Source organism: Eleutherodactylus coqui, chromosome 1 (genome assembly GCF_035609145.1).
Source record: "Eleutherodactylus coqui strain aEleCoq1 chromosome 1, aEleCoq1.hap1, whole genome shotgun sequence".
Lineage (NCBI taxonomy): Eukaryota > Metazoa > Chordata > Amphibia > Anura > Eleutherodactylidae > Eleutherodactylus > Eleutherodactylus coqui.
In genome coordinates, this window is record NC_089837.1 from 9218757 (window position 1) to 9238559 (window position 19803).

The 19803-nt window shown below is 49.0% G+C and overlaps 21 non-coding genes across 21 annotated transcripts; all 21 read right to left on the reverse strand.

Moving 5' to 3' along the window:
- Positions 1-548: 548 nt before the first annotated feature.
- On the reverse strand, positions 549-620 carry TRNAG-UCC (transfer RNA glycine (anticodon UCC)). The gene has a single exon. It is a non-coding gene; the product is annotated as a tRNA-Gly (tRNA).
- Positions 621-1496: 876 nt separating this feature from the next.
- Positions 1497-1568, reverse strand: TRNAG-UCC (transfer RNA glycine (anticodon UCC)). Its single transcript has one exon. It is a non-coding gene; the product is annotated as a tRNA-Gly (tRNA).
- An 877-nt stretch (positions 1569-2445) lies between these two features.
- On the reverse strand, positions 2446-2517 carry TRNAG-UCC (transfer RNA glycine (anticodon UCC)). The gene has a single exon. It is a non-coding gene; the product is annotated as a tRNA-Gly (tRNA).
- Positions 2518-3393: 876 nt separating this feature from the next.
- TRNAG-UCC (transfer RNA glycine (anticodon UCC)) lies at positions 3394-3465 on the reverse strand. The gene has a single exon. It is a non-coding gene; the product is annotated as a tRNA-Gly (tRNA).
- An 877-nt stretch (positions 3466-4342) lies between these two features.
- On the reverse strand, positions 4343-4414 carry TRNAG-UCC (transfer RNA glycine (anticodon UCC)). The gene has a single exon. It is a non-coding gene; the product is annotated as a tRNA-Gly (tRNA).
- An 876-nt stretch (positions 4415-5290) lies between these two features.
- On the reverse strand, positions 5291-5362 carry TRNAG-UCC (transfer RNA glycine (anticodon UCC)). The gene has a single exon. It is a non-coding gene; the product is annotated as a tRNA-Gly (tRNA).
- An 876-nt stretch (positions 5363-6238) lies between these two features.
- On the reverse strand, positions 6239-6310 carry TRNAG-UCC (transfer RNA glycine (anticodon UCC)). Its single transcript has one exon. It is a non-coding gene; the product is annotated as a tRNA-Gly (tRNA).
- An 876-nt stretch (positions 6311-7186) lies between these two features.
- Positions 7187-7258, reverse strand: TRNAG-UCC (transfer RNA glycine (anticodon UCC)). The gene has a single exon. It is a non-coding gene; the product is annotated as a tRNA-Gly (tRNA).
- An 877-nt stretch (positions 7259-8135) lies between these two features.
- TRNAG-UCC (transfer RNA glycine (anticodon UCC)) lies at positions 8136-8207 on the reverse strand. Its single transcript has one exon. It is a non-coding gene; the product is annotated as a tRNA-Gly (tRNA).
- Positions 8208-9083: 876 nt separating this feature from the next.
- Positions 9084-9155, reverse strand: TRNAG-UCC (transfer RNA glycine (anticodon UCC)). The gene has a single exon. It is a non-coding gene; the product is annotated as a tRNA-Gly (tRNA).
- An 877-nt stretch (positions 9156-10032) lies between these two features.
- Positions 10033-10104, reverse strand: TRNAG-UCC (transfer RNA glycine (anticodon UCC)). The gene has a single exon. It is a non-coding gene; the product is annotated as a tRNA-Gly (tRNA).
- An 876-nt stretch (positions 10105-10980) lies between these two features.
- TRNAG-UCC (transfer RNA glycine (anticodon UCC)) lies at positions 10981-11052 on the reverse strand. Its single transcript has one exon. It is a non-coding gene; the product is annotated as a tRNA-Gly (tRNA).
- An 877-nt stretch (positions 11053-11929) lies between these two features.
- Positions 11930-12001, reverse strand: TRNAG-UCC (transfer RNA glycine (anticodon UCC)). Its single transcript has one exon. It is a non-coding gene; the product is annotated as a tRNA-Gly (tRNA).
- Positions 12002-12886: 885 nt separating this feature from the next.
- Positions 12887-12958, reverse strand: TRNAG-UCC (transfer RNA glycine (anticodon UCC)). Its single transcript has one exon. It is a non-coding gene; the product is annotated as a tRNA-Gly (tRNA).
- Positions 12959-13834: 876 nt separating this feature from the next.
- On the reverse strand, positions 13835-13906 carry TRNAG-UCC (transfer RNA glycine (anticodon UCC)). Its single transcript has one exon. It is a non-coding gene; the product is annotated as a tRNA-Gly (tRNA).
- An 877-nt stretch (positions 13907-14783) lies between these two features.
- On the reverse strand, positions 14784-14855 carry TRNAG-UCC (transfer RNA glycine (anticodon UCC)). Its single transcript has one exon. It is a non-coding gene; the product is annotated as a tRNA-Gly (tRNA).
- An 877-nt stretch (positions 14856-15732) lies between these two features.
- On the reverse strand, positions 15733-15804 carry TRNAG-UCC (transfer RNA glycine (anticodon UCC)). The gene has a single exon. It is a non-coding gene; the product is annotated as a tRNA-Gly (tRNA).
- Positions 15805-16680: 876 nt separating this feature from the next.
- On the reverse strand, positions 16681-16752 carry TRNAG-UCC (transfer RNA glycine (anticodon UCC)). The gene has a single exon. It is a non-coding gene; the product is annotated as a tRNA-Gly (tRNA).
- Positions 16753-17629: 877 nt separating this feature from the next.
- On the reverse strand, positions 17630-17701 carry TRNAG-UCC (transfer RNA glycine (anticodon UCC)). The gene has a single exon. It is a non-coding gene; the product is annotated as a tRNA-Gly (tRNA).
- Positions 17702-18578: 877 nt separating this feature from the next.
- TRNAG-UCC (transfer RNA glycine (anticodon UCC)) lies at positions 18579-18650 on the reverse strand. The gene has a single exon. It is a non-coding gene; the product is annotated as a tRNA-Gly (tRNA).
- Positions 18651-19526: 876 nt separating this feature from the next.
- Positions 19527-19598, reverse strand: TRNAG-UCC (transfer RNA glycine (anticodon UCC)). Its single transcript has one exon. It is a non-coding gene; the product is annotated as a tRNA-Gly (tRNA).
- Positions 19599-19803: the final 205 nt, after the last annotated feature.

The window sequence follows — 19803 nt, forward strand, 5'->3', positions numbered from 1 at the left end:
ACCAAAAAATCCACACTTAAAAAAAAAAAAAAAAAGAAACCTTTCTTCTCCCATGGTCATAGCTTGGTTTAGGCATGATAACATGACTGCGGTGTGACCCGAATGCCAGAAGCCAGCAACCGTAGAGGGGGATTAGCTCAAATGGTAGAGCGCTCGCTTAGCATGCGAGAGGTAGCGGGATCGATGCCCGCATCCTCCAAAACTTCCACTTGGCACTACCTTCAAATGAAGGGCCAACTTCTTTTTAGTTGGCACTGACACAAAAACCTAGGAAGCAGCTGCACGCATATCTGGCTAAACCTTCGATAGCTCAGCTGGTAGAGCGGAGGACTGTAGTAGCTAGTTAGCAATCCTTAGGTCGCTGGTTCGATTCCGGCTCGAAGGATGCTTTTGAGTGTCCGATAACCTTGCATGCTTCAACTTGGAGGCTCTCTTGCACAGACTTTGCAGCTGCATACCTCCTGGCCGCACTCTTTTTGAGCCTGACCGCACAACCATTGGCCTCTGGAGAGAGTGTTAACAAGAATACTTCAAAACAAGAGAAACAATGCGTTGGCCGGGAATCGAACCCGGGTCAACTGCTTGGAAGGCAGCTATGCTCACCACTATACCACCAACGCCATAGAATTCGCACCACTTCTCAATCGTGAAAATGCAACTCTCACCCCTAGTGTGACTAAAGCCAACTCTTCTGCTTCGTTAGTGGCTTGACAACAGTCAGACGGTAATGTGGCTTCTCGTAAGAGAGGTTTAAGCAGCAGCAGAGTGGCGCAGCGGGAGCGTGCTGGGCCCATAACCCAGAGGTCGATGGATCGAAACCATCCTCTGCTAGGCGCAGAGTTTTGTATTTTTCATGCTCCCAGGAAAAAGGTACCCCAAAAATTCACTGTCTCGTTCTTTCAGGCCACCCAAAGCCCAGCAAACTCCACTGTCCTTTATATTTAAGGCACCAAAAAATCCACACTTAAAAAAAAAAAAAAAAAGAAACCTTTCTTCTCCCATGGTCAAAGCTTGGTTTAGGCATGATAACATGACTGCGGTGTGACCCGAGTGCCAGAAGCCAGCAACCGTAGAGGGGGATTAGCTCAAATGGTAGAGCGCTCGCTTAGCATGCGAGAGGTAGCGGGATCGATGCCCGCATCCTCCAAAACTTCCACTTGGCACTACCTTCAAATGAAGGGCCAACTTCTTTTTAGTTGGCACTGACACAAAAACCTAGGAAGCAGCTGCACGCATATCTGGCTAAACCTTCGATAGCTCAGCTGGTAGAGCGGAGGACTGTAGTAGCTAGTTAGCAATCCTTAGGTCGCTGGTTCGATTCCGGCTCGAAGGATGCTTTTGAGTGTCCGATAACCTTGCATGCTTCAACTTGGAGGCTCTCTTGCACAGACTTTGCAGCTGCATACCTCCTGGCCGCACTCTTTTTGAGCCTGACCGCACAACCATTGGCCTCTGGAGAGAGTGTTAACAAGAATACTTCAAAACAAGAGAAACAATGCGTTGGCCGGGAATCGAACCCGGGTCAACTGCTTGGAAGGCAGCTATGCTCACCACTATACCACCAACGCCATAGAATTCGCACCACTTCTCAATCGTGAAAATGCAACTCTCACCCCTAGTGTGACTAAAGCCAACTCTTCTGCTTCGTTAGTGGCTTGACAACAGTCAGACGGTAATGTGGCTTCTCGTAAGAGAGGTTTAAGCAGCAGCAGAGTGGCGCAGCGGGAGCGTGCTGGGCCCATAACCCAGAGGTCGATGGATCGAAACCATCCTCTGCTAGGCGCAGAGTTTTGTATTTTTCATGCTCCCAGGAAAAAGGTACCCCAAAAATTCACTGTCTCGTTCTTTCAGGCCACCCAAAGCCCAGCAAACTCCACTGTCCTTTATATTTCAAGGCACCAAAAAATCCACACTTAAAAAAAAAAAAAAAAAGAAACCTTTCTTCTCCCATGGTCATAGCTTGGTTTAGGCATGATAACATGACTGCGGTGTGACCCGAATGCCAGAAGCCAGCAACCGTAGAGGGGGATTAGCTCAAATGGTAGAGCGCTCGCTTAGCATGCGAGAGGTAGCGGGATCGATGCCCGCATCCTCCAAAACTTCCACTTGGCACTACCTTCAAATGAAGGGCCAACTTCTTTTTAGTTGGCACTGACACAAAAACCTAGGAAGCAGCTGCACGCATATCTGGCTAAACCTTCGATAGCTCAGCTGGTAGAGCGGAGGACTGTAGTAGCTAGTTAGCAATCCTTAGGTCGCTGGTTCGATTCCGGCTCGAAGGATGCTTTTGAGTGTCCGATAACCTTGCATGCTTCAACTTGGAGGCTCTCTTGCACAGACTTTGCAGCTGCATACCTCCTGGCCGCACTCTTTTTGAGCCTGACCGCACAACCATTGGCCTCTGGAGAGAGTGTTAACAAGAATACTTCAAAACAAGAGAAACAATGCGTTGGCCGGGAATCGAACCCGGGTCAACTGCTTGGAAGGCAGCTATGCTCACCACTATACCACCAACGCCATAGAATTCGCACCACTTCTCAATCGTGAAAATGCAACTCTCACCCCTAGTGTGACTAAAGCCAACTCTTCTGCTTCGTTAGTGGCTTGACAACAGTCAGACGGTAATGTGGCTTCTCGTAAGAGAGGTTTAAGCAGCAGCAGAGTGGCGCAGCGGGAGCGTGCTGGGCCCATAACCCAGAGGTCGATGGATCGAAACCATCCTCTGCTAGGCGCAGAGTTTTGTATTTTTCATGCTCCCAGGAAAAAGGTACCCCAAAAATTCACTGTCTCGTTCTTTCAGGCCACCCAAAGCCCAGCAAACTCCACTGTCCTTTATATTTAAGGCACCAAAAAATCCACACTTAAAAAAAAAAAAAAAAAGAAACCTTTCTTCTCCCATGGTCAAAGCTTGGTTTAGGCATGATAACATGACTGCGGTGTGACCCGAGTGCCAGAAGCCAGCAACCGTAGAGGGGGATTAGCTCAAATGGTAGAGCGCTCGCTTAGCATGCGAGAGGTAGCGGGATCGATGCCCGCATCCTCCAAAACTTCCACTTGGCACTACCTTCAAATGAAGGGCCAACTTCTTTTTAGTTGGCACTGACACAAAAACCTAGGAAGCAGCTGCACGCATATCTGGCTAAACCTTCGATAGCTCAGCTGGTAGAGCGGAGGACTGTAGTAGCTAGTTAGCAATCCTTAGGTCGCTGGTTCGATTCCGGCTCGAAGGATGCTTTTGAGTGTCCGATAACCTTGCATGCTTCAACTTGGAGGCTCTCTTGCACAGACTTTGCAGCTGCATACCTCCTGGCCGCACTCTTTTTGAGCCTGACCGCACAACCATTGGCCTCTGGAGAGAGTGTTAACAAGAATACTTCAAAACAAGAGAAACAATGCGTTGGCCGGGAATCGAACCCGGGTCAACTGCTTGGAAGGCAGCTATGCTCACCACTATACCACCAACGCCATAGAATTCGCACCACTTCTCAATCGTGAAAATGCAACTCTCACCCCTAGTGTGACTAAAGCCAACTCTTCTGCTTCGTTAGTGGCTTGACAACAGTCAGACGGTAATGTGGCTTCTCGTAAGAGAGGTTTAAGCAGCAGCAGAGTGGCGCAGCGGGAGCGTGCTGGGCCCATAACCCAGAGGTCGATGGATCGAAACCATCCTCTGCTAGGCGCAGAGTTTTGTATTTTTCATGCTCCCAGGAAAAAGGTACCCCAAAAATTCACTGTCTCGTTCTTTCAGGCCACCCAAAGCCCAGCAAACTCCACTGTCCTTTATATTTCAAGGCACCAAAAAATCCACACTTAAAAAAAAAAAAAAAAAGAAACCTTTCTTCTCCCATGGTCATAGCTTGGTTTAGGCATGATAACATGACTGCGGTGTGACCCGAATGCCAGAAGCCAGCAACCGTAGAGGGGGATTAGCTCAAATGGTAGAGCGCTCGCTTAGCATGCGAGAGGTAGCGGGATCGATGCCCGCATCCTCCAAAACTTCCACTTGGCACTACCTTCAAATGAAGGGCCAACTTCTTTTTAGTTGGCACTGACACAAAAACCTAGGAAGCAGCTGCACGCATATCTGGCTAAACCTTCGATAGCTCAGCTGGTAGAGCGGAGGACTGTAGTAGCTAGTTAGCAATCCTTAGGTCGCTGGTTCGATTCCGGCTCGAAGGATGCTTTTGAGTGTCCGATAACCTTGCATGCTTCAACTTGGAGGCTCTCTTGCACAGACTTTGCAGCTGCATACCTCCTGGCCGCACTCTTTTTGAGCCTGACCGCACAACCATTGGCCTCTGGAGAGAGTGTTAACAAGAATACTTCAAAACAAGAGAAACAATGCGTTGGCCGGGAATCGAACCCGGGTCAACTGCTTGGAAGGCAGCTATGCTCACCACTATACCACCAACGCCATAGAATTCGCACCACTTCTCAATCGTGAAAATGCAACTCTCACCCCTAGTGTGACTAAAGCCAACTCTTCTGCTTCGTTAGTGGCTTGACAACAGTCAGACGGTAATGTGGCTTCTCGTAAGAGAGGTTTAAGCAGCAGCAGAGTGGCGCAGCGGGAGCGTGCTGGGCCCATAACCCAGAGGTCGATGGATCGAAACCATCCTCTGCTAGGCGCAGAGTTTTGTATTTTTCATGCTCCCAGGAAAAAGGTACCCCAAAAATTCACTGTCTCGTTCTTTCAGGCCACCCAAAGCCCAGCAAACTCCACTGTCCTTTATATTTAAGGCACCAAAAAATCCACACTTAAAAAAAAAAAAAAAAAGAAACCTTTCTTCTCCCATGGTCAAAGCTTGGTTTAGGCATGATAACATGACTGCGGTGTGACCCGAGTGCCAGAAGCCAGCAACCGTAGAGGGGGATTAGCTCAAATGGTAGAGCGCTCGCTTAGCATGCGAGAGGTAGCGGGATCGATGCCCGCATCCTCCAAAACTTCCACTTGGCACTACCTTCAAATGAAGGGCCAACTTCTTTTTAGTTGGCACTGACACAAAAACCTAGGAAGCAGCTGCACGCATATCTGGCTAAACCTTCGATAGCTCAGCTGGTAGAGCGGAGGACTGTAGTAGCTAGTTAGCAATCCTTAGGTCGCTGGTTCGATTCCGGCTCGAAGGATGCTTTTGAGTGTCCGATAACCTTGCATGCTTCAACTTGGAGGCTCTCTTGCACAGACTTTGCAGCTGCATACCTCCTGGCCGCACTCTTTTTGAGCCTGACCGCACAACCATTGGCCTCTGGAGAGAGTGTTAACAAGAATACTTCAAAACAAGAGAAACAATGCGTTGGCCGGGAATCGAACCCGGGTCAACTGCTTGGAAGGCAGCTATGCTCACCACTATACCACCAACGCCATAGAATTCGCACCACTTCTCAATCGTGAAAATGCAACTCTCACCCCTAGTGTGACTAAAGCCAACTCTTCTGCTTCGTTAGTGGCTTGACAACAGTCAGACGGTAATGTGGCTTCTCGTAAGAGAGGTTTAAGCAGCAGCAGAGTGGCGCAGCGGGAGCGTGCTGGGCCCATAACCCAGAGGTCGATGGATCGAAACCATCCTCTGCTAGGCGCAGAGTTTTGTATTTTTCATGCTCCCAGGAAAAAGGTACCCCAAAAATTCACTGTCTCGTTCTTTCAGGCCACCCAAAGCCCAGCAAACTCCACTGTCCTTTATATTTCAAGGCACCAAAAAATCCACACTTAAAAAAAAAAAAAAAAAGAAACCTTTCTTCTCCCATGGTCATAGCTTGGTTTAGGCATGATAACATGACTGCGGTGTGACCCGAATGCCAGAAGCCAGCAACCGTAGAGGGGGATTAGCTCAAATGGTAGAGCGCTCGCTTAGCATGCGAGAGGTAGCTGGATCGATGCCCGCATCCTCCAAAACTTCCACTTGGCACTACCTTCAAATGAAGGGCCAACTTCTTTTTAGTTGGCACTGACACAAAAACCTAGGAAGCAGCTGCACGCATATCTGGCTAAACCTTCGATAGCTCAGCTGGTAGAGCGGAGGACTGTAGTAGCTAGTTAGCAATCCTTAGGTCGCTGGTTCGATTCCGGCTCGAAGGATGCTTTTGAGTGTCCGATACCTTGCATGCTTCAACTTGGAGGCTCTCTTGCACAGACTTTGCAGCTGCATACCTCCTGGCCGCACTCTTTTTGAGCCTGACCGCACAACCATTGGCCTCTGGAGAGAGTGTTAACAAGAATACTTCAAAACAAGAGAAACAATGCGTTGGCCGGGAATCGAACCCGGGTCAACTGCTTGGAAGGCAGCTATGCTCACCACTATACCACCAACGCCATAGAATTCGCACCACTTCTCAATCGTGAAAATGCAACTCTCACCCCTAGTGTGACTAAAGCCAACTCTTCTGCTTCGTTAGTGGCTTGACAACAGTCAGACGGTAATGTGGCTTCTCGTAAGAGAGGTTTAAGCAGCAGCAGAGTGGCGCAGCGGGAGCGTGCTGGGCCCATAACCCAGAGGTCGATGGATCGAAACCATCCTCTGCTAGGCGCAGAGTTTTGTATTTTTCATGCTCCCAGGAAAAAGGTACCCCAAAAATTCACTGTCTCGTTCTTTCAGGCCACCCAAAGCCCAGCAAACTCCACTGTCCTTTATATTTAAGGCACCAAAAAATCCACACTTAAAAAAAAAAAAAAAAAGAAACCTTTCTTCTCCCATGGTCAAAGCTTGGTTTAGGCATGATAACATGACTGCGGTGTGACCCGAGTGCCAGAAGCCAGCAACCGTAGAGGGGGATTAGCTCAAATGGTAGAGCGCTCGCTTAGCATGCGAGAGGTAGCGGGATCGATGCCCGCATCCTCCAAAACTTCCACTTGGCACTACCTTCAAATGAAGGGCCAACTTCTTTTTAGTTGGCACTGACACAAAAACCTAGGAAGCAGCTGCACGCATATCTGGCTAAACCTTCGATAGCTCAGCTGGTAGAGCGGAGGACTGTAGTAGCTAGTTAGCAATCCTTAGGTCGCTGGTTCGATTCCGGCTCGAAGGATGCTTTTGAGTGTCCGATAACCTTGCATGCTTCAACTTGGAGGCTCTCTTGCACAGACTTTGCAGCTGCATACCTCCTGGCCGCACTCTTTTTGAGCCTGACCGCACAACCATTGGCCTCTGGAGAGAGTGTTAACAAGAATACTTCAAAACAAGAGAAACAATGCGTTGGCCGGGAATCGAACCCGGGTCAACTGCTTGGAAGGCAGCTATGCTCACCACTATACCACCAACGCCATAGAATTCGCACCACTTCTCAATCGTGAAAATGCAACTCTCACCCCTAGTGTGACTAAAGCCAACTCTTCTGCTTCGTTAGTGGCTTGACAACAGTCAGACGGTAATGTGGCTTCTCGTAAGAGAGGTTTAAGCAGCAGCAGAGTGGCGCAGCGGGAGCGTGCTGGGCCCATAACCCAGAGGTCGATGGATCGAAACCATCCTCTGCTAGGCGCAGAGTTTTGTATTTTTCATGCTCCCAGGAAAAAGGTACCCCAAAAATTCACTGTCTCGTTCTTTCAGGCCACCCAAAGCCCAGCAAACTCCACTGTCCTTTATATTTCAAGGCACCAAAAAATCCACACTTAAAAAAAAAAAAAAAAAGAAACCTTTCTTCTCCCATGGTCATAGCTTGGTTTAGGCATGATAACATGACTGCGGTGTGACCCGAATGCCAGAAGCCAGCAACCGTAGAGGGGGATTAGCTCAAATGGTAGAGCGCTCGCTTAGCATGCGAGAGGTAGCGGGATCGATGCCCGCGTCCTCCAAAACTTCCACTTGGCACTACCTTCAAATGAAGGGCCAACTTCTTTTTAGTTGGCACTGACACAAAAACCTAGGAAGCAGCTGCACGCATATCTGGCTAAACCTTCGATAGCTCAGCTGGTAGAGCGGAGGACTGTAGTAGCTAGTTAGCAATCCTTAGGTCGCTGGTTCGATTCCGGCTCGAAGGATGCTTTTGAGTGTCCGATAACCTTGCATGCTTCAACTTGGAGGCTCTCTTGCACAGACTTTGCAGCTGCATACCTCCTGGCCGCACTCTTTTTGAGCCTGACCGCACAACCATTGGCCTCTGGAGAGAGTGTTAACAAGAATACTTCAAAACAAGAGAAACAATGCGTTGGCCGGGAATCGAACCCGGGTCAACTGCTTGGAAGGCAGCTATGCTCACCACTATACCACCAACGCCATAGAATTCGCACCACTTCTCAATCGTGAAAATGCAACTCTCACCCCTAGTGTGACTAAAGCCAACTCTTCTGCTTCGTTAGTGGCTTGACAACAGTCAGACGGTAATGTGGCTTCTCGTAAGAGAGGTTTAAGCAGCAGCAGAGTGGCGCAGCGGGAGCGTGCTGGGCCCATAACCCAGAGGTCGATGGATCGAAACCATCCTCTGCTAGGCGCAGAGTTTTGTATTTTTCATGCTCCCAGGAAAAAGGTACCCCAAAAATTCACTGTCTCGTTCTTTCAGGCCACCCAAAGCCCAGCAAACTCCACTGTCCTTTATATTTAAGGCACCAAAAAATCCACACTTAAAAAAAAAAAAAAAAAGAAACCTTTCTTCTCCCATGGTCAAAGCTTGGTTTAGGCATGATAACATGACTGCGGTGTGACCCGAGTGCCAGAAGCCAGCAACCGTAGAGGGGGATTAGCTCAAATGGTAGAGCGCTCGCTTAGCATGCGAGAGGTAGCGGGATCGATGCCCGCATCCTCCAAAACTTCCACTTGGCACTACCTTCAAATGAAGGGCCAACTTCTTTTTAGTTGGCACTGACACAAAAACCTAGGAAGCAGCTGCACGCATATCTGGCTAAACCTTCGATAGCTCAGCTGGTAGAGCGGAGGACTGTAGTAGCTAGTTAGCAATCCTTAGGTCGCTGGTTCGATTCCGGCTCGAAGGATGCTTTTGAGTGTCCGATAACCTTGCATGCTTCAACTTGGAGGCTCTCTTGCACAGACTTTGCAGCTGCATACCTCCTGGCCGCACTCTTTTTGAGCCTGACCGCACAACCATTGGCCTCTGGAGAGAGTGTTAACAAGAATACTTCAAAACAAGAGAAACAATGCGTTGGCCGGGAATCGAACCCGGGTCAACTGCTTGGAAGGCAGCTATGCTCACCACTATACCACCAACGCCATAGAATTCGCACCACTTCTCAATCGTGAAAATGCAACTCTCACCCCTAGTGTGACTAAAGCCAACTCTTCTGCTTCGTTAGTGGCTTGACAACAGTCAGACGGTAATGTGGCTTCTCGTAAGAGAGGTTTAAGCAGCAGCAGAGTGGCGCAGCGGGAGCGTGCTGGGCCCATAACCCAGAGGTCGATGGATCGAAACCATCCTCTGCTAGGCGCAGAGTTTTGTATTTTTCATGCTCCCAGGAAAAAGGTACCCCAAAAATTCACTGTCTCGTTCTTTCAGGCCACCCAAAGCCCAGCAAACTCCACTGTCCTTTATATTTCAAGGCACCAAAAAATCCACACTTAAAAAAAAAAAAAAAAAGAAACCTTTCTTCTCCCATGGTCATAGCTTGGTTTAGGCATGATAACATGACTGCGGTGTGACCCGAATGCCAGAAGCCAGCAACCGTAGAGGGGGATTAGCTCAAATGGTAGAGCGCTCGCTTAGCATGCGAGAGGTAGCGGGATCGATGCCCGCATCCTCCAAAACTTCCACTTGGCACTACCTTCAAATGAAGGGCCAACTTCTTTTTAGTTGGCACTGACACAAAAACCTAGGAAGCAGCTGCACGCATATCTGGCTAAACCTTCGATAGCTCAGCTGGTAGAGCGGAGGACTGTAGTAGCTAGTTAGCAATCCTTAGGTCGCTGGTTCGATTCCGGCTCGAAGGATGCTTTTGAGTGTCCGATAACCTTGCATGCTTCAACTTGGAGGCTCTCTTGCACAGACTTTGCAGCTGCATACCTCCTGGCCGCACTCTTTTTGAGCCTGACCGCACAACCATTGGCCTCTGGAGAGAGTGTTAACAAGAATACTTCAAAACAAGAGAAACAATGCGTTGGCCGGGAATCGAACCCGGGTCAACTGCTTGGAAGGCAGCTATGCTCACCACTATACCACCAACGCCATAGAATTCGCACCACTTCTCAATCGTGAAAATGCAACTCTCACCCCTAGTGTGACTAAAGCCAACTCTTCTGCTTCGTTAGTGGCTTGACAACAGTCAGACGGTAATGTGGCTTCTCGTAAGAGAGGTTTAAGCAGCAGCAGAGTGGCGCAGCGGGAGCGTGCTGGGCCCATAACCCAGAGGTCGATGGATCGAAACCATCCTCTGCTAGGCGCAGAGTTTTGTATTTTTCATGCTCCCAGGAAAAAGGTACCCCAAAAATTCACTGTCTCGTTCTTTCAGGCCACCCAAAGCCCAGCAAACTCCACTGTCCTTTATATTTAAGGCACCAAAAAATCCACACTTAAAAAAAAAAAAAAAAAGAAACCTTTCTTCTCCCATGGTCAAAGCTTGGTTTAGGCATGATAACATGACTGCGGTGTGACCCGAGTGCCAGAAGCCAGCAACCGTAGAGGGGGATTAGCTCAAATGGTAGAGCGCTCGCTTAGCATGCGAGAGGTAGCGGGATCGATGCCCGCATCCTCCAAAACTTCCACTTGGCACTACCTTCAAATGAAGGGCCAACTTCTTTTTAGTTGGCACTGACACAAAAACCTAGGAAGCAGCTGCACGCATATCTGGCTAAACCTTCGATAGCTCAGCTGGTAGAGCGGAGGACTGTAGTAGCTAGTTAGCAATCCTTAGGTCGCTGGTTCGATTCCGGCTCGAAGGATGCTTTTGAGTGTCCGATAACCTTGCATGCTTCAACTTGGAGGCTCTCTTGCACAGACTTTGCAGCTGCATACCTCCTGGCCGCACTCTTTTTGAGCCTGACCGCACAACCATTGGCCTCTGGAGAGAGTGTTAACAAGAATACTTCAAAACAAGAGAAACAATGCGTTGGCCGGGAATCGAACCCGGGTCAACTGCTTGGAAGGCAGCTATGCTCACCACTATACCACCAACGCCATAGAATTCGCACCACTTCTCAATCGTGAAAATGCAACTCTCACCCCTAGTGTGACTAAAGCCAACTCTTCTGCTTCGTTAGTGGCTTGACAACAGTCAGACGGTAATGTGGCTTCTCGTAAGAGAGGTTTAAGCAGCAGCAGAGTGGCGCAGCGGGAGCGTGCTGGGCCCATAACCCAGAGGTCGATGGATCGAAACCATCCTCTGCTAGGCGCAGAGTTTTGTATTTTTCATGCTCCCAGGAAAAAGGTACCCCAAAAATTCACTGTCTCGTTCTTTCAGGCCACCCAAAGCCCAGCAAACTCCACTGTCCTTTATATTTCAAGGCACCAAAAAATCCACACTTAAAAAAAAAAAAAAAAAGAAACCTTTCTTCTCCCATGGTCATAGCTTGGTTTAGGCATGATAACATGACTGCGGTGTGACCCGAATGCCAGAAGCCAGCAACCGTAGAGGGGGATTAGCTCAAATGGTAGAGCGCTCGCTTAGCATGCGAGAGGTAGCGGGATCGATGCCCGCATCCTCCAAAACTTCCACTTGGCACTACCTTCAAATGAAGGGCCAACTTCTTTTTAGTTGGCACTGACACAAAAACCTAGGAAGCAGCTGCACGCATATCTGGCTAAACCTTCGATAGCTCAGCTGGTAGAGCGGAGGACTGTAGTAGCTAGTTAGCAATCCTTAGGTCGCTGGTTCGATTCCGGCTCGAAGGATGCTTTTGAGTGTCCGATAACCTTGCATGCTTCAACTTGGAGGCTCTCTTGCACAGACTTTGCAGCTGCATACCTCCTGGCCGCACTCTTTTTGAGCCTGACCGCACAACCATTGGCCTCTGGAGAGAGTGTTAACAAGAATACTTCAAAACAAGAGAAACAATGCGTTGGCCGGGAATCGAACCCGGGTCAACTGCTTGGAAGGCAGCTATGCTCACCACTATACCACCAACGCCATAGAATTCGCACCACTTCTCAATCGTGAAAATGCAACTCTCACCCCTAGTGTGACTAAAGCCAACTCTTCTGCTTCGTTAGTGGCTTGACAACAGTCAGACGGTAATGTGGCTTCTCGTAAGAGAGGTTTAAGCAGCAGCAGAGTGGCGCAGCGGGAGCGTGCTGGGCCCATAACCCAGAGGTCGATGGATCGAAACCATCCTCTGCTAGGCGCAGAGTTTTGTATTTTTCATGCTCCCAGGAAAAAGGTACCCCAAAAATTCACTGTCTCGTTCTTTCAGGCCACCCAAAGCCCAGCAAACTCCACTGTCCTTTATATTTCAAGGCACCAAAAAATCGACACTTAAAAAAAAAAAAAAAAAAAAAAAAAAGAAACCTTTCTTCTCCCATGGTCATAGCTTGGTTTAGGCATGATAACATGACTGCGGTGTGACCCGAGTGCCAGAAGCCAGCAACCGTAGAGGGGGATTAGCTCAAATGGTAGAGCGCTCGCTTAGCATGCGAGAGGTAGCGGGATCGATGCCCGCATCCTCCAAAACTTCCACTTGGCACTACCTTCAAATGAAGGGCCAACTTCTTTTTAGTTGGCACTGACACAAAAACCTAGGAAGCAGCTGCACGCATATCTGGCTAAACCTTCGATAGCTCAGCTGGTAGAGCGGAGGACTGTAGTAGCTAGTTAGCAATCCTTAGGTCGCTGGTTCGATTCCGGCTCGAAGGATGCTTTTGAGTGTCCGATACCTTGCATGCTTCAACTTGGAGGCTCTCTTGCACAGACTTTGCAGCTGCATACCTCCTGGCCGCACTCTTTTTGAGCCTGACCGCACAACCATTGGCCTCTGGAGAGAGTGTTAACAAGAATACTTCAAAACAAGAGAAACAATGCGTTGGCCGGGAATCGAACCCGGGTCAACTGCTTGGAAGGCAGCTATGCTCACCACTATACCACCAACGCCATAGAATTCGCACCACTTCTCAATCGTGAAAATGCAACTCTCACCCCTAGTGTGACTAAAGCCAACTCTTCTGCTTCGTTAGTGGCTTGACAACAGTCAGACGGTAATGTGGCTTCTCGTAAGAGAGGTTTAAGCAGCAGCAGAGTGGCGCAGCGGGAGCGTGCTGGGCCCATAACCCAGAGGTCGATGGATCGAAACCATCCTCTGCTAGGCGCAGAGTTTTGTATTTTTCATGCTCCCAGGAAAAAGGTACCCCAAAAATTCACTGTCTCGTTCTTTCAGGCCACCCAAAGCCCAGCAAACTCCACTGTCCTTTATATTTAAGGCACCAAAAAATCCACACTTAAAAAAAAAAAAAAAAAGAAACCTTTCTTCTCCCATGGTCAAAGCTTGGTTTAGGCATGATAACATGACTGCGGTGTGACCCGAGTGCCAGAAGCCAGCAACCGTAGAGGGGGATTAGCTCAAATGGTAGAGCGCTCGCTTAGCATGCGAGAGGTAGCGGGATCGATGCCCGCATCCTCCAAAACTTCCACTTGGCACTACCTTCAAATGAAGGGCCAACTTCTTTTTAGTTGGCACTGACACAAAAACCTAGGAAGCAGCTGCACGCATATCTGGCTAAACCTTCGATAGCTCAGCTGGTAGAGCGGAGGACTGTAGTAGCTAGTTAGCAATCCTTAGGTCGCTGGTTCGATTCCGGCTCGAAGGATGCTTTTGAGTGTCCGATAACCTTGCATGCTTCAACTTGGAGGCTCTCTTGCACAGACTTTGCAGCTGCATACCTCCTGGCCGCACTCTTTTTGAGCCTGACCGCACAACCATTGGCCTCTGGAGAGAGTGTTAACAAGAATACTTCAAAACAAGAGAAACAATGCGTTGGCCGGGAATCGAACCCGGGTCAACTGCTTGGAAGGCAGCTATGCTCACCACTATACCACCAACGCCATAGAATTCGCACCACTTCTCAATCGTGAAAATGCAACTCTCACCCCTAGTGTGACTAAAGCCAACTCTTCTGCTTCGTTAGTGGCTTGACAACAGTCAGACGGTAATGTGGCTTCTCGTAAGAGAGGTTTAAGCAGCAGCAGAGTGGCGCAGCGGGAGCGTGCTGGGCCCATAACCCAGAGGTCGATGGATCGAAACCATCCTCTGCTAGGCGCAGAGTTTTGTATTTTTCATGCTCCCAGGAAAAAGGTACCCCAAAAATTCACTGTCTCGTTCTTTCAGGCCACCCAAAGCCCAGCAAACTCCACTGTCCTTTATATTTAAGGCACCAAAAAATCCACACTTAAAAAAAAAAAAAAAAAAGAAACCTTTCTTCTCCCATGGTCAAAGCTTGGTTTAGGCATGATAACATGACTGCGGTGTGACCCGAGTGCCAGAAGCCAGCAACCGTAGAGGGGGATTAGCTCAAATGGTAGAGCGCTCGCTTAGCATGCGAGAGGTAGCGGGATCGATGCCCGCATCCTCCAAAACTTCCACTTGGCACTACCTTCAAATGAAGGGCCAACTTCTTTTTAGTTGGCACTGACACAAAAACCTAGGAAGCAGCTGCACGCATATCTGGCTAAACCTTCGATAGCTCAGCTGGTAGAGCGGAGGACTGTAGTAGCTAGTTAGCAATCCTTAGGTCGCTGGTTCGATTCCGGCTCGAAGGATGCTTTTGAGTGTCCGATAACCTTGCATGCTTCAACTTGGAGGCTCTCTTGCACAGACTTTGCAGCTGCATACCTCCTGGCCGCACTCTTTTTGAGCCTGACCGCACAACCATTGGCCTCTGGAGAGAGTGTTAACAAGAATACTTCAAAACAAGAGAAACAATGCGTTGGCCGGGAATCGAACCCGGGTCAACTGCTTGGAAGGCAGCTATGCTCACCACTATACCACCAACGCCATAGAATTCGCACCACTTCTCAATCGTGAAAATGCAACTCTCACCCCTAGTGTGACTAAAGCCAACTCTTCTGCTTCGTTAGTGGCTTGACAACAGTCAGACGGTAATGTGGCTTCTCGTAAGAGAGGTTTAAGCAGCAGCAGAGTGGCGCAGCGGGAGCGTGCTGGGCCCATAACCCAGAGGTCGATGGATCGAAACCATCCTCTGCTAGGCGCAGAGTTTTGTATTTTTCATGCTCCCAGGAAAAAGGTACCCCAAAAATTCACTGTCTCGTTCTTTCAGGCCACCCAAAGCCCAGCAAACTCCACTGTCCTTTATATTTCAAGGCACCAAAAAATCCACACTTAAAAAAAAAAAAAAAAAGAAACCTTTCTTCTCCCATGGTCATAGCTTGGTTTAGGCATGATAACATGACTGCGGTGTGACCCGAATGCCAGAAGCCAGCAACCGTAGAGGGGGATTAGCTCAAATGGTAGAGCGCTCGCTTAGCATGCGAGAGGTAGCGGGATCGATGCCCGCATCCTCCAAAACTTCCACTTGGCACTACCTTCAAATGAAGGGCCAACTTCTTTTTAGTTGGCACTGACACAAAAACCTAGGAAGCAGCTGCACGCATATCTGGCTAAACCTTCGATAGCTCAGCTGGTAGAGCGGAGGACTGTAGTAGCTAGTTAGCAATCCTTAGGTCGCTGGTTCGATTCCGGCTCGAAGGATGCTTTTGAGTGTCCGATAACCTTGCATGCTTCAACTTGGAGGCTCTCTTGCACAGACTTTGCAGCTGCATACCTCCTGGCCGCACTCTTTTTGAGCCTGACCGCACAACCATTGGCCTCTGGAGAGAGTGTTAACAAGAATACTTCAAAACAAGAGAAACAATGCGTTGGCCGGGAATCGAACCCGGGTCAACTGCTTGGAAGGCAGCTATGCTCACCACTATACCACCAACGCCATAGAATTCGCACCACTTCTCAATCGTGAAAATGCAACTCTCACCCCTAGTGTGACTAAAGCCAACTCTTCTGCTTCGTTAGTGGCTTGACAACAGTCAGACGGTAATGTGGCTTCTCGTAAGAGAGGTTTAAGCAGCAGCAGAGTGGCGCAGCGGGAGCGTGCTGGGCCCATAACCCAGAGGTCGATGGATCGAAACCATCCTCTGCTAGGCGCAGAGTTTTGTATTTTTCATGCTCCCAGGAAAAAGGTACCCCAAAAATTCACTGTCTCGTTCTTTCAGGCCACCCAAAGCCCAGCAAACTCCACTGTCCTTTATATTTAAGGCACCAAAAAATCCACACTTAAAAAAAAAAAAAAAAAGAAACCTTTCTTCTCCCATGGTCAAAGCTTGGTTTAGGCATGATAACATGACTGCGGTGTGACCCGAGTGCCAGAAGCCAGCAACCGTAGAGGGGGATTAGCTCAAATGGTAGAGCGCTCGCTTAGCATGCGAGAGGTAGCGGGATCGATGCCCGCATCCTCCAAAACTTCCACTTGGCACTACCTTCAAATGAAGGGCCAACTTCTTTTTAGTTGGCACTGACACAAAAACCTAGGAAGCAGCTGCACGCATATCTGGCTAAACCTTCGATAGCTCAGCTGGTAGAGCGGAGGACTGTAGTAGCTAGTTAGCAATCCTTAGGTCGCTGGTTCGATTCCGGCTCGAAGGATGCTTTTGAGTGTCCGATAACCTTGCATGCTTCAACTTGGAGGCTCTCTTGCACAGACTTTGCAGCTGCATACCTCCTGGCCGCACTCTTTTTGAGCCTGACCGCACAACCATTGGCCTCTGGAGAGAGTGTTAACAAGAATACTTCAAAACAAGAGAAACAATGCGTTGGCCGGGAATCGAACCCGGGTCAACTGCTTGGAAGGCAGCTATGCTCACCACTATACCACCAACGCCATAGAATTCGCACCACTTCTCAATCGTGAAAATGCAACTCTCACCCCTAGTGTGACTAAAGCCAACTCTTCTGCTTCGTTAGTGGCTTGACAACAGTCAGACGGTAATGTGGCTTCTCGTAAGAGAGGTTTAAGCAGCAGCAGAGTGGCGCAGCGGGAGCGTGCTGGGCCCATAACCCAGAGGTCGATGGATCGAAACCATCCTCTGCTAGGCGCAGAGTTTTGTATTTTTCATGCTCCCAGGAAAAAGGTACCCCAAAAATTCACTGTCTCGTTCTTTCAGGCCACCCAAAGCCCAGCAAACTCCACTGTCCTTTATATTTCAAGGCACCAAAAAATCCACACTTAAAAAAAAAAAAAAAAAGAAACCTTTCTTCTCCCATGGTCATAGCTTGGTTTAGGCATGATAACATGACTGCGGTGTGACCCGAATGCCAGAAGCCAGCAACCGTAGAGGGGGATTAGCTCAAATGGTAGAGCGCTCGCTTAGCATGCGAGAGGTAGCGGGATCGATGCCCGCATCCTCCAAAACTTCCACTTGGCACTACCTTCAAATGAAGGGCCAACTTCTTTTTAGTTGGCACTGACACAAAAACCTAGGAAGCAGCTGCACGCATATCTGGCTAAACCTTCGATAGCTCAGCTGGTAGAGCGGAGGACTGTAGTAGCTAGTTAGCAATCCTTAGGTCGCTGGTTCGATTCCGGCTCGAAGGATGCTTTTGAGTGTCCGATAACCTTGCATGCTTCAACTTGGAGGCTCTCTTGCACAGACTTTGCAGCTGCATACCTCCTGGCCGCACTCTTTTTGAGCCTGACCGCACAACCATTGGCCTCTGGAGAGAGTGTTAACAAGAATACTTCAAAACAAGAGAAACAATGCGTTGGCCGGGAATCGAACCCGGGTCAACTGCTTGGAAGGCAGCTATGCTCACCACTATACCACCAACGCCATAGAATTCGCACCACTTCTCAATCGTGAAAATGCAACTCTCACCCCTAGTGTGACTAAAGCCAACTCTTCTGCTTCGTTAGTGGCTTGACAACAGTCAGACGGTAATGTGGCTTCTCGTAAGAGAGGTTTAAGCAGCAGCAGAGTGGCGCAGCGGGAGCGTGCTGGGCCCATAACCCAGAGGTCGATGGATCGAAACCATCCTCTGCTAGGCGCAGAGTTTTGTATTTTTCATGCTCCCAGGAAAAAGGTACCCCAAAAATTCACTGTCTCGTTCTTTCAGGCCACCCAAAGCCCAGCAAACTCCACTGTCCTTTATATTTAAGGCACCAAAAAATCCACACTTAAAAAAAAAAAAAAAAAAGAAACCTTTCTTCTCCCATGGTCAAAGCTTGGTTTAGGCATGATAACATGACTGCGGTGTGACCCGAGTGCCAGAAGCCAGCAACCGTAGAGGGGGATTAGCTCAAATGGTAGAGCGCTCGCTTAGCATGCGAGAGGTAGCGGGATCGATGCCCGCATCCTCCAAAACTTCCACTTGGCACTACCTTCAAATGAAGGGCCAACTTCTTTTTAGTTGGCACTGACACAAAAACCTAGGAAGCAGCTGCACGCATATCTGGCTAAACCTTCGATAGCTCAGCTGGTAGAGCGGAGGACTGTAGTAGCTAGTTAGCAATCCTTAGGTCGCTGGTTCGATTCCGGCTCGAAGGATGCTTTTGAGTGTCCGATAACCTTGCATGCTTCAACTTGGAGGCTCTCTTGCACAGACTTTGCAGCTGCATACCTCCTGGCCGCACTCTTTTTGAGCCTGACCGCACAACCATTGGCCTCTGGAGAGAGTGTTAACAAGAATACTTCAAAACAAGAGAAACAATGCGTTGGCCGGGAATCGAACCCGGGTCAACTGCTTGGAAGGCAGCTATGCTCACCACTATACCACCAACGCCATAGAATTCGCACCACTTCTCAATCGTGAAAATGCAACTCTCACCCCTAGTGTGACTAAAGCCAACTCTTCTGCTTCGTTAGTGGCTTGACAACAGTCAGACGGTAATGTGGCTTCTCGTAAGAGAGGTTTAAGCAGCAGCAGAGTGGCGCAGCGGGAGCGTGCTGGGCCCATAACCCAGAGGTCGATGGATCGAAACCATCCTCTGCTAGGCGCAGAGTTTTGTATTTTTCATGCTCCCAGGAAAAAGGTACCCCAAAAATTCACTGTCTCGTTCTTTCAGGCCACCCAAAGCCCAGCAAACTCCACTGTCCTTTATATTTCAAGGCACCAAAAAATCCACACTTAAAAAAAAAAAAAAAAAGAAACCTTTCTTCTCCCATGGTCATAGCTTGGTTTAGGCATGATAACATGACTGCGGTGTGACCCGAATGCCAGAAGCCAGCAACCGTAGAGGGGGATTAGCTCAAATGGTAGAGCGCTCGCTTAGCATGCGAGAGGTAGCGGGATCGATGCCCGCATCCTCCAAAACTTCCACTTGGCACTACCTTCAAATGAAGGGCCAACTTCTTTTTAGTTGGCACTGACACAAAAACCTAGGAAGCAGCTGCACGCATATCTGGCTAAACCTTCGATAGCTCAGCTGGTAGAGCGGAGGACTGTAGTAGCTAGTTAGCAATCCTTAGGTCGCTGGTTCGATTCCGGCTCGAAGGATGCTTTTGAGTGTCCGATACCTTGCATGCTTCAACTTGGAGGCTCTCTTGCACAGACTTTGCAGCTGCATACCTCCTGGCCGCACTCTTTTTGAGCCTGACCGCACAACCATTGGCCTCTGGAGAGAGTGTTAACAAGAATACTTCAAAACAAGAGAAACAATGCGTTGGCCGGGAATCGAACCCGGGTCAACTGCTTGGAAGGCAGCTATGCTCACCACTATACCACCAACGCCATAGAATTCGCACCACTTCTCAATCGTGAAAATGCAACTCTCACCCCTAGTGTGACTAAAGCCAACTCTTCTGCTTCGTTAGTGGCTTGACAACAGTCAGACGGTAATGTGGCTTCTCGTAAGAGAGGTTTAAGCAGCAGCAGAGTGGCGCAGCGGGAGCGTGCTGGGCCCATAACCCAGAGGTCGATGGATCGAAACCATCCT